This window comes from Marmota marmota, unplaced genomic scaffold (genome assembly GCF_001458135.2).
Source record: "Marmota marmota marmota unplaced genomic scaffold, marMar, whole genome shotgun sequence".
In the NCBI taxonomy this organism is placed as follows: Eukaryota; Metazoa; Chordata; class Mammalia; order Rodentia; family Sciuridae; genus Marmota; species Marmota marmota.
This window is the reverse complement of record NW_026000037.1, coordinates 31,742,646-31,752,333: the sequence shown is the minus strand read 5'-3', so window position 1 is coordinate 31,752,333 and position 9,688 is coordinate 31,742,646. Positions and strand designations below refer to the sequence as shown.

Genomic DNA, 9,688 nt, shown 5'->3' with positions numbered 1-9,688 from the left:
TTTTCCCTAAATACTTGTAAACATCCAGATAAAAATTTTTAATAATTGCCATTTTATTGACAATGGCCATGATGCAGATGATAGAAAATAAAATAACACATCATTTAGTAAAATCATATGATCAATAATAAAAATAATTATAAGCATCCGCATTCCAAGAATGTTATGTCTAGAGATCAGGCATCTTCTTTCCTTTGGCTTAAAGTCCTCCATTCAATTTAGAGAAGCTTAAAATATTCAGTAAATTTTCACATCATAGCCATAGTTTTATAATACAATACTCAATAAAATAATCTAAAAGCACACATTGCTTAACTCTTTTCATTTTAAGAAAAAATAGTTTTATGTTAGAATGTGAACCAACAAGTTACATAAATAATCTACTAAAATATTTTATAAAATCTGATCTTTAATAAAAAAAAATCTTGGTACAGATATGATAAGAAATTGATTGACTAAAAAAAATACGATGAAGACATATTACTTAAAATAGCATAAAGCAGAGGCAGAGACCACCAACCTACCCCAAACCTACAGCCCAGAGTTCCAAAGAGCAAAACTACCCCTTACCCTCGTGGAGAGCCACCCTGTGCTGGGGTTCCTTATCCACCAAAGTGTGGCTCCACAGCCCATCATCAAGAAACAGAGGCTTGAGGCTGCCAATGCCACAAAACTGGGATATCGCTGCTTCTATTAAGAGACAACAATAATGACCTGGTAAGACATCACCAAGGTCCCTGTGGCCTGGCTACACCAGAGATCTCTTTACTAGAGGTGCTAACAGTTATCCTGTTGCTGAAGTGACAGAGAGTCTTTCATGGGGTTGCCTGTCTCTTATTTCTCCTACTAACAGCCAACTTCCTAAGATTATCCTCTCACTAGTCATATAATCTAATATATCCATATTCTCATATTCTACCTTATAAACATGTCAGTCAACCCCACAGTAGCCTCCTTTCATCATCAGAAACTGTAAACCATTATGCAAACCTATTGATTATATGGTTAAAGATAACTGAACTCATCATTTCTGTTTATAGTGACAAAACTGTAAGTGTAAAAATAGAAGCTAACTGATATTTGGCCGCACATTGGGTACATTGAGTGCTATAATATTGATCTCATCCTTAAAAGTGAACTATTGGTAACCTGTAGGCACACTATAAGACAATAGGGCAGAAGCTGTAATACCTCTGATCTACACCACAAGAGAGGAAGACACATAGGCATCATGAAAAAAACAAGGGAGGAAGGTGCCCCAAACAAACCAAGACACTACAACAATGGAATTCATAGATAGTGAAGTAGGTGAAATGTCAGAGAAGGAGTTCCAAATATACATAACTAAAATGATTTGGGAATTAAAAAACAACCTAAGTGAGCACATACAGGAAAAATCGATCACTTCAACAAAGAGATAAGAGAACAAATTCAGGCAACCATGGATCATACCAACAAAGAGATAAGAGAGCAAATATAGGTTGCAAGAAATTAATTCAAGAAACAGAGATACTGAAAAATAAACAAATAAAAAACAGAAATCCTAGAAATGAAAGAAACAATAAGCCAATTAAAAAACTCAATAGAGCCTGGCGTGATTCTGTCCTGCGCATCTTTTCAGCCACCCATTTTCTATTGTCCTTCTCTCCCACTGAAGTGCATGCTATCAACCCATGGAAGATTCGATGGATATGGACATGAGTGCCTCAGTCTGGCTGGGCACAATTCAGGAGCCACTTGTCAAAAGAAACGAACTTTATTTTTAGAACCACACACGCCAAACAAAACAGCTCCTCAGGAAAAACCTTCAGAGCCCAACTGCCACCACCAGCTTCCCACAAGCCTCTCTCACAACCACAAGCCTCTCCACCTCCCACAATCCTCCTGCTCTTGAGGCCGATTGGCTGGGTCACATGGGCAGAGCCAAAAAAGTCCCCCAATGAGCAGCTCCGTGGTCTGAAAGGGCAGGGAAACAGCCCAATGAGCATCACCGCAGAGGAGCCAATCAGCTAGATGTTGCTGGGGCGCTGTGAGCCAATCATCAGCTGGCAGTCTGAAAGTTTGCTGGGGCCCCTTCGGCTGTGGCTCTCAACACATGAGCCCCCTAAGGCCGCAGAACTACCTTTTCAATTGTGAGCTAAAGGCTGACAAAGATTATCACTTTAAGGTGGATAATTATGAAAATGAGCACCAGTTATCATTAAGAATGGTCAGTTTAGGGGCTGGTGCAAAGGATGAATTGCACATTGTTGAAGCAGAGGCAATGAATTTTGAAGGCAGTCCAATTAAAGTAACACTGGCAACATTGAAAATGTCTGTACAGCCAACGATTTCCCTTGGGGGTTTTGAAATCACACCACCTTTGGTCTTAAGGTTGAAGTGCAGTTCGGGGCCTGTGCATATTAGTGGCCAGCATTTAGTAGCTGTGGAGGAAGATGAAGAGTCAGAAGATGAAGAGGAGGAGGATGTGAAACTTTTAAGTGTATCTGGAAAGCTATCTACTCCTGGAGGTGGTAGCAAGGTTCCCCAGAAAAAAAGTAAAACTTGCTGCTGATGAAGATGTCAGTGATGATAAAGATGATGATGATGATTTTGATGATAAGGAAACTGAAGAAAAATCTCCAGTGAAGAAATCTCTATGAGATACTCCAGCCAAAAAAGCACAAAAATCGAACCAGAATGGAAAAGACTCAAAACCATCAACACCAAGATCAAAAGGTCAAGAATCCTTCAAAAAAACAGGAAAAAACTCCTAAAACACCAAAAGGACCTAGTTCTGTAGAAAACATTAAAGCAAAAATGCAAGAAAGAATAGAAAAAAGTGGTTCTCTTCTCAAAGTGGAAGCCAAGTTTGTCAATTAGGTGAAGAATTGCTTCTGGATAACTGACCAGGAGGCTATTCAAGATCTCTGGCAGTGGAGGAAGTCTCTTTAAGAAAATAGTTTAAACAGGTTGTTAAAAATTTCCATCTTATTTCATTTCTGTAACAGTTGATATATGGCTGTCCTTTTTATAATACAAAGTGAGAACTTTCCCTATCGTGTTTGATAAATCTTTTCCAGGTTCTATTGCCAAGAATGTGCTGTCCAAAATGCCTGTTTAGTTTTTAAAGATGGAACTCTACCCTTTGCTTGGTTTCTAAGTATGTAGGAATGTGATAGTACATAGTAGTAGTGGTGGTCAGACATGGAAATGATGGGGAGACAAAAATATACATGTGAAATAAACTCAGTATTTTATTAAAAAAAAAAACAAACTCAATAGATAGCATCACCAACAGACTAGACAACTTGGAAGACAGAACCTCAGACAATGAGGACAACATAGACAATCTTTAAAATAAAGTTGATCTCACAGTTAAGATGGTAATAAACCATGAACCAAACATCCAAGAATTGTGGGATACCATCAAAAGACACAAATTTAAGATTTATTGGGATAGAGGAAGTTTCAGAGATTAAAACCAAAGGAATGCACAATCTCTTCAATAAAATAATATCTGAAAACTTCTGGAGCATGAAAAATGAATACAAAAATCAAATACAAGAAGCCTATAAGACACCAAATGAACAAAATGCCAACAAATCTACACCAAGACACATTATAATGAAAATGCCTTGCAGACAGAATAAGGATATAATTTTAAAGGCCATAAGAGAGAAAAATCAGATTACCTATAGGGGAAGACCAGTTCAAATCTCAGCAGATTTATCAACCCAGACTCTCAAAGCTAGGAGATCCTGGAACAACATATACCAAGCTCTAAAAGATAATGGATGTTAATCAAGAATCTTATATCCAGAAAAATTAAGCTTCATATTTGACAATGAAATAAAAATCTTCCATGATAAAAAAAAAAGCTAAAAGAATTTACAGCAAGAAAGCCTGCACTACAGAACATTCTTGGCAAAATATTCCATGAGGAAGAAATGAAAAACAACAATGAGTCTCCTGAAGGCAGCATATTGTTGGATTTGTTTTTTTGATCCAGGTTACCAGCCTGTGTCTCTTGATTGGTGAGTTTAGTCCATTAACATTTAAGGTTACAATTGAAATATGATTTGTACTTCCAGTCATGTTTATTTATTTATTTATTTTAGTTTGGCTAGTTTTTACTTTTTGGTTGTTTTCCTCCCCCTTTACCATCTCTACTCAGCTAGCTCGTCACTCCAGGAAAACGACCAATGTCTTTTGCTGCATAAAGCTTTATCTGTCCATTGTATTGTAACTGCTCACTATACAGATTTTCATGACCCGCTACCTCTTGCTTTTTGACATCTTCTTGTAGTGGATTTCTTCTACTTTTTTTTATCTTCTTCCCTCTTCATTAAATTAACCTACAATAGTAATTGAGGTAAGGGAAAGGAGGACACAAAATGATAGAAAAACATACTCTGTCATCTTTTCCAGTTGAATGGTAGAACACTGCAACAGGAACATAGGGTCCATGCATTTGTGAGTAGATTTGTCACCATTTGCTCTCTAAGTTACNAGCTGGGAATGGAACCACCATTTGACCCAGCTATTGCCCTTCTCGGTCTATTCCCTGAGGACCTTAAAAGAGCATACTATAGGGATACTGCCACATCAATGATCATGGCAGCACAATTCACAATAGCTAGACTTTGGAATCAACCCAGATGCCCTTCAATAGATGAATGGATTAAAAAACTGTGGCTTTTATACACCATGGAGTATTACGCAGCACTAAAAAATGACAAAATCATGGATTTTGCAGGGAAATGGATGGCATTAGAGCAGATTATGCTAAGTGAAGCTAGCCAATCCTTAAAAAACAAATGCCAAATGTCTTCTTTGATATAAAGAGAGCAACTAAGATCAGAACAGGGAAGAAGAGCATGAGGAAAAGATTAACATTAAACAGAGACGAGTGGGGGGAGAGAAAGGGAGAGAGAAGGGAAACTATGGAAATGGAAGGAGACCCTCATTGTTACACAAAATTACATATAAGAGTTTGTGAGGGGAAAGGGGAAAAAAAAACAAGGGAGAGAATTAAACAACAGCAGATGGGGTAGAGAGGGAAGATGAGAGGGAAGGGGAGGGGGGATAGTAGGGGATAGGAAAGGTAGCAGAATACAACAGTCACTAATATGGTATTATGTAAAAATGTGGATGTGTAACCGATGTGATTCTGCAACTTGTATTTGGGGTAAAAAATGGGAGTTCATAACCCACTTGAATCAAATGTATGGAAGATGATATGTCATGAGCTGTGTAATGTTTTGAACAACCAATAAAAAAAAAAAAAAAAAAAACAACAACAATGAAAATCTGCAAAGGGAAGGACTACAATAAAAGAAAAGCCAACCAAAGGAGAAACCAAGACAAGCTAAATACCAAAAAATAAACAAAAATTACTGGTAGTACAAATCATATCTCAATAATAACCCTAAATATTAATGGCTTAAACTCACCAATCAAAAGACATAGGCTGGTAGATTGTATTTAAAAAACAAAAACAAAACAAACAAACAAACAAAAAAACCAACAAATATGCTGCCTTCAAGAGACTCATCTCCTAGGAAAAGATGTCCACAGACTGAAGGTGAAAGGTTGGGATAAAATATACCATTCAGATAGCCTACATGAGCAAGTAGGGGTTTCCATCCTCATATCAAGTAAAGTAGACTTAAAGCCAAAGTTACTCAAAAGCAATAAAGATGGACATTTCATACTGCTTAACGGAACTATCCATCAACAACACAAAACAGTAACAAATATATATGCCCCAAACAATGAAGCATCTACATTCATCAATCTAACTCTTATCAAGTTCAAGAGTCAAATAGATGACAACACAATAATTCTGGATGGCTTTAATACACTAGATATTTCACAAGGAGAAAATGAGAAACAACAAAGAAAATCTGCAAAGGGAAAAACTAAACTTTCACTACTAGATAGAGCTACCAAACATAAGCTAAACAAAAAAAACTATAGCACTCAATACTATAATCAATAACTTTGACTTAATTGACATGAGTATATTACCCATCAATGAGTGAATACACTTTCTTCTCAGCAGCACATGGATTCTCCTCTAAAATAGACCATATGTTATGTCACAAAGCAAATCTTAGTAAATACAAAAAAGTAGAGATATGACCCTCCATTCTATCAGACCACAATGGAATGAAATTAGAAATCAATGATACAATAAAAATCAAAAGGAAATCCAACACCTGGAGACTAAATAATATACTATTGAATGAACAATGGGTTGCAAAAGATATCAAGGAAGAGATTAAAAAATGCTTAGAAGTAAATGAGAATTCTGATACAACATATCAAAATCTCTGGGACACCATGAAGACAGTACTAAGAGGAAAGTTCATTGCATGGATTTCATTCCTTCATAAAGGAAAAAATCAACAAATAAATGACCTAACATTATGTCTCAAATCCCTAGAAAGAGAAGAACAGATGAACCCCCAAAGTAGTGGAAGACAGAAAATAATTAAAATTAGAGCTGAAATCAATGAAATTGAATTAAAAGAAACAATTGAAAAAATTGACAAAACAAAAAGTTGGTTCTTTGAAAAAATAAATAAAATTGATAAACCATTAGCCATGTTAATGAAGAGAAGGAGAGAGAAAATTCTAATTACTAATATTACTAACAATTACTACTCTAAGATTTCATCTCACGCCAGTCAGAATGGCAGCTATTAAGAATACAAACAACAATAAGTGTTGGCGAGGATGTGGGGGAAAAGTCACACTCATATATTGCTGGTGGGACTGCAAATTGGTACAGACAATCTGGAAAGCCATATGGAGATTCCTTGGAAAATTGGTAACAGTAGCACCATTTGACCGAGCTATCCTTCTCCTCGGTTTATACCTAAAGGACTACAGAAACACAGCCACATGAATGTTTATAGCAGCACAATTCACAATAGCTAAATTATGGAATCAACCTAGAAGCCCTTCAATAGAAAAATTGATAGGGAAACTTTGGTATATACACAGTGGAATATTACTCAGCATTAAAAGAGAATAAAATCATGGAATTTGCAGGTAAATGTATGGAGATGTAGAACATAATGCTAAGTGAAGAAAGCCAATCCCAATAAACCAAAAGCTGAATGTTTTCTGTGACATGAGGAAGCAGATGCATAAGGGTGATTGGTGGTAGGGGAAATATGGGAGGAATGGAGGAACTTTAGATAGGGCAAAGGGGAGGGAGGAGATGGGAGAGGGCAAAGGGGTAGGAATGATGGTGGAATGAGTTAGTCATCATTACCCTAATTACATGTATAAGACACGAATGGTGTTAAAATATTCTGTGTACAATGAGTGTCTTGAAAAATTGTATTCTATATGTATGATATGAAATGAATTGCATCTGCCACCATGTATAACAAATCAGAATAAATAAGAAAATAAAATAAAATGATATAAAGCCAAGCATGCATATGAACAGATTACTAGAAAAAAGTCATGTGCAGAACATTTGTCTTAAAGTGTTTATACATATATATTATTGCCGCAGTCTGGCTGGGCACAAAAGGTCGGGGTTCGTTCCCCGTACGGGCCACCAAATGCCGCAGTCTGGCTGGGCACAAAATCATGAGCCACTCAAGCAGGAACAAACATTATTTCTGAACTCCACCAGCACACTCCACACATGATCCCCAGGAATATCCTGCCAAGCACGCACACAGTGTTCTCCCGGGACACACTACTCCAACAGGATATTTTATATATATATATATATATATACACACACATACCTACACAAACACACACACACACACACACACACACAAACACACACCTATCTATCTGTGTTATCTTTTTTTGCTGTGACCAAAATACCTAACAAGAACAACTTGCAAGACAGATTTATTTTGGTGTATGGTTTAATGGAATCTATGGGTCAGTGAATTCCATTGCAGAAACATCATGGTGGAGGAGAACCCAGCAACTCATGGCAGCTGGGAATAAGGGTATGAGCCAAACAAAAGATAAACTCCTACAGGGCACCCCACACTGACTGACATCTTCCACCCAAACTGACCAACATCTTCTGCCTCCCAGCAGTCCATCCAGCTATCAGTGATAAAGTGGGTCAGAGCCCCTATGATCCAATCATTGCCTAGAAGCCTCACCTCTGAGCCTTGCTGCATTGGGGACCATGCTTTCAACTCACAGGCTTTTTGGAAACATTTCAGATCCAAACCATAACATCACCTTTTCAAAGATTAATGTAGATACTTAGATAGAGATAGACATGTATGCATATCTTCAGGCATACTGATAAGCCTAATTTTTAATTTACTTTAGGTCAGTGTAAACTATGGTGATAAGAAGGTTAGGCTGTGTAAGATAGGACAAACAACTTGGTCAGAGTCAAGGTCCTGGGCTCGGGTGTGGCTCAGCATGACAGTGCCTAAGGTGCATGATGCCCTGGGGTTCAATCTCCAGCCCAAAAAAAGTATTGAGGCACTAGTAATAGTTATAGGAGGGCAAGTTTTGCAAAATTAGAAGACTGTTGGCACCTGGGCTATTTCTCATTTGCTGTAAGTATCCCAATTTTAGGGTCTTCAGCCTAACAGTTATATTCTCATTGTTCAGTTATAATCTCATTCTATCAGAAAGACTCAGTATTCTCAGCAAAGCAATTTCCTCTAGAAAGAATTGATGTTCCTTCAGAAGCTTCCTTGCATCAGTACTGGTCTGAACAGACTCTATTTTCCCTTGATCTTATTTGCTATACCATTTCTTTTGCAGGTTTCAGCTGTCTTCCAGCCACCCCCACCTTAGGACCAGAGCACTTGATAACTGACACCTTAAACACAAGTATCACCTCTGGGTTGAAATATCCATAGTAATAATTAAAACCCCAAATTCTTCTTTACTTCTATTCAGTAGAATACCTACTGGACAGTTTCCTTCTTCTACTTTGCCTTCAGTGTTTACATTGTTTCCTTTTATAATACTCTCAACTAGAGATTTATAGGTAGACTGCACGTGAGTCAATGAACATACTTAAATGCAGGAAAAGGCAAGGAAGCAATGGACAGAATTCCAGAAGTTCTTAGACTTGGAACTTGAAGTGTCTTTTCTTACGCAGCAAAAAGGAAAATATAAATTAACTTCAAGTTTGCCATTTCTTTGTTCATATTCCTCATCTGGGGTTGGTCCTCAATTTCAGTAACTATTTTCACGTGAAGATGACAATCTACTATGCTTCTCTAATAATCATCATGGGGTACAAAGGTTGATTTCTGCTGGCCTCATTTCCAAATAGGCTCCTAGAGCAGCAGCTTTGAGTGTCAAAGAAATACAGGTGTTCTTTTTTTTTTTTTAATTTTTATTGTTGGTTGTTCAAAACATTACATAGTTCTTCATATATCATATTTCACACTTTGATTCAAGTGGGTTATGAACTCCCATTTTTCCCCATATACAGATTGCAGAATCACATCAGTTACACATCCATTGATTTACATATTGCCATACTAGTGTCTGTTGTATTCTGCTGCCTTTCCTATCCTCTACTATCCCCCCTCCCCTCCCCTCCCCTCCCCTCTTCTCTCTCTACACCCTCTACTGTCACTCATTTCTCCCCCTTGTATTATTTTTCCCTTTCCCCTCACTTCCTCTTGTACGTACTTTTGTATAACCCTGAGGGTCTCCTTCCATTTCCATGCAATTTCCC

At 37.4% G+C, this 9,688-nt stretch overlaps 1 pseudogene; it reads left to right on the top strand.

The window, feature by feature from the left end:
• The first annotated feature begins 2,118 nt into the window (after positions 1–2,118).
• On the top strand, positions 2,119–3,033 carry LOC107136614 (annotated as a pseudogene).
• The last annotated feature ends 6,655 nt before the right edge of the window (positions 3,034–9,688 follow it).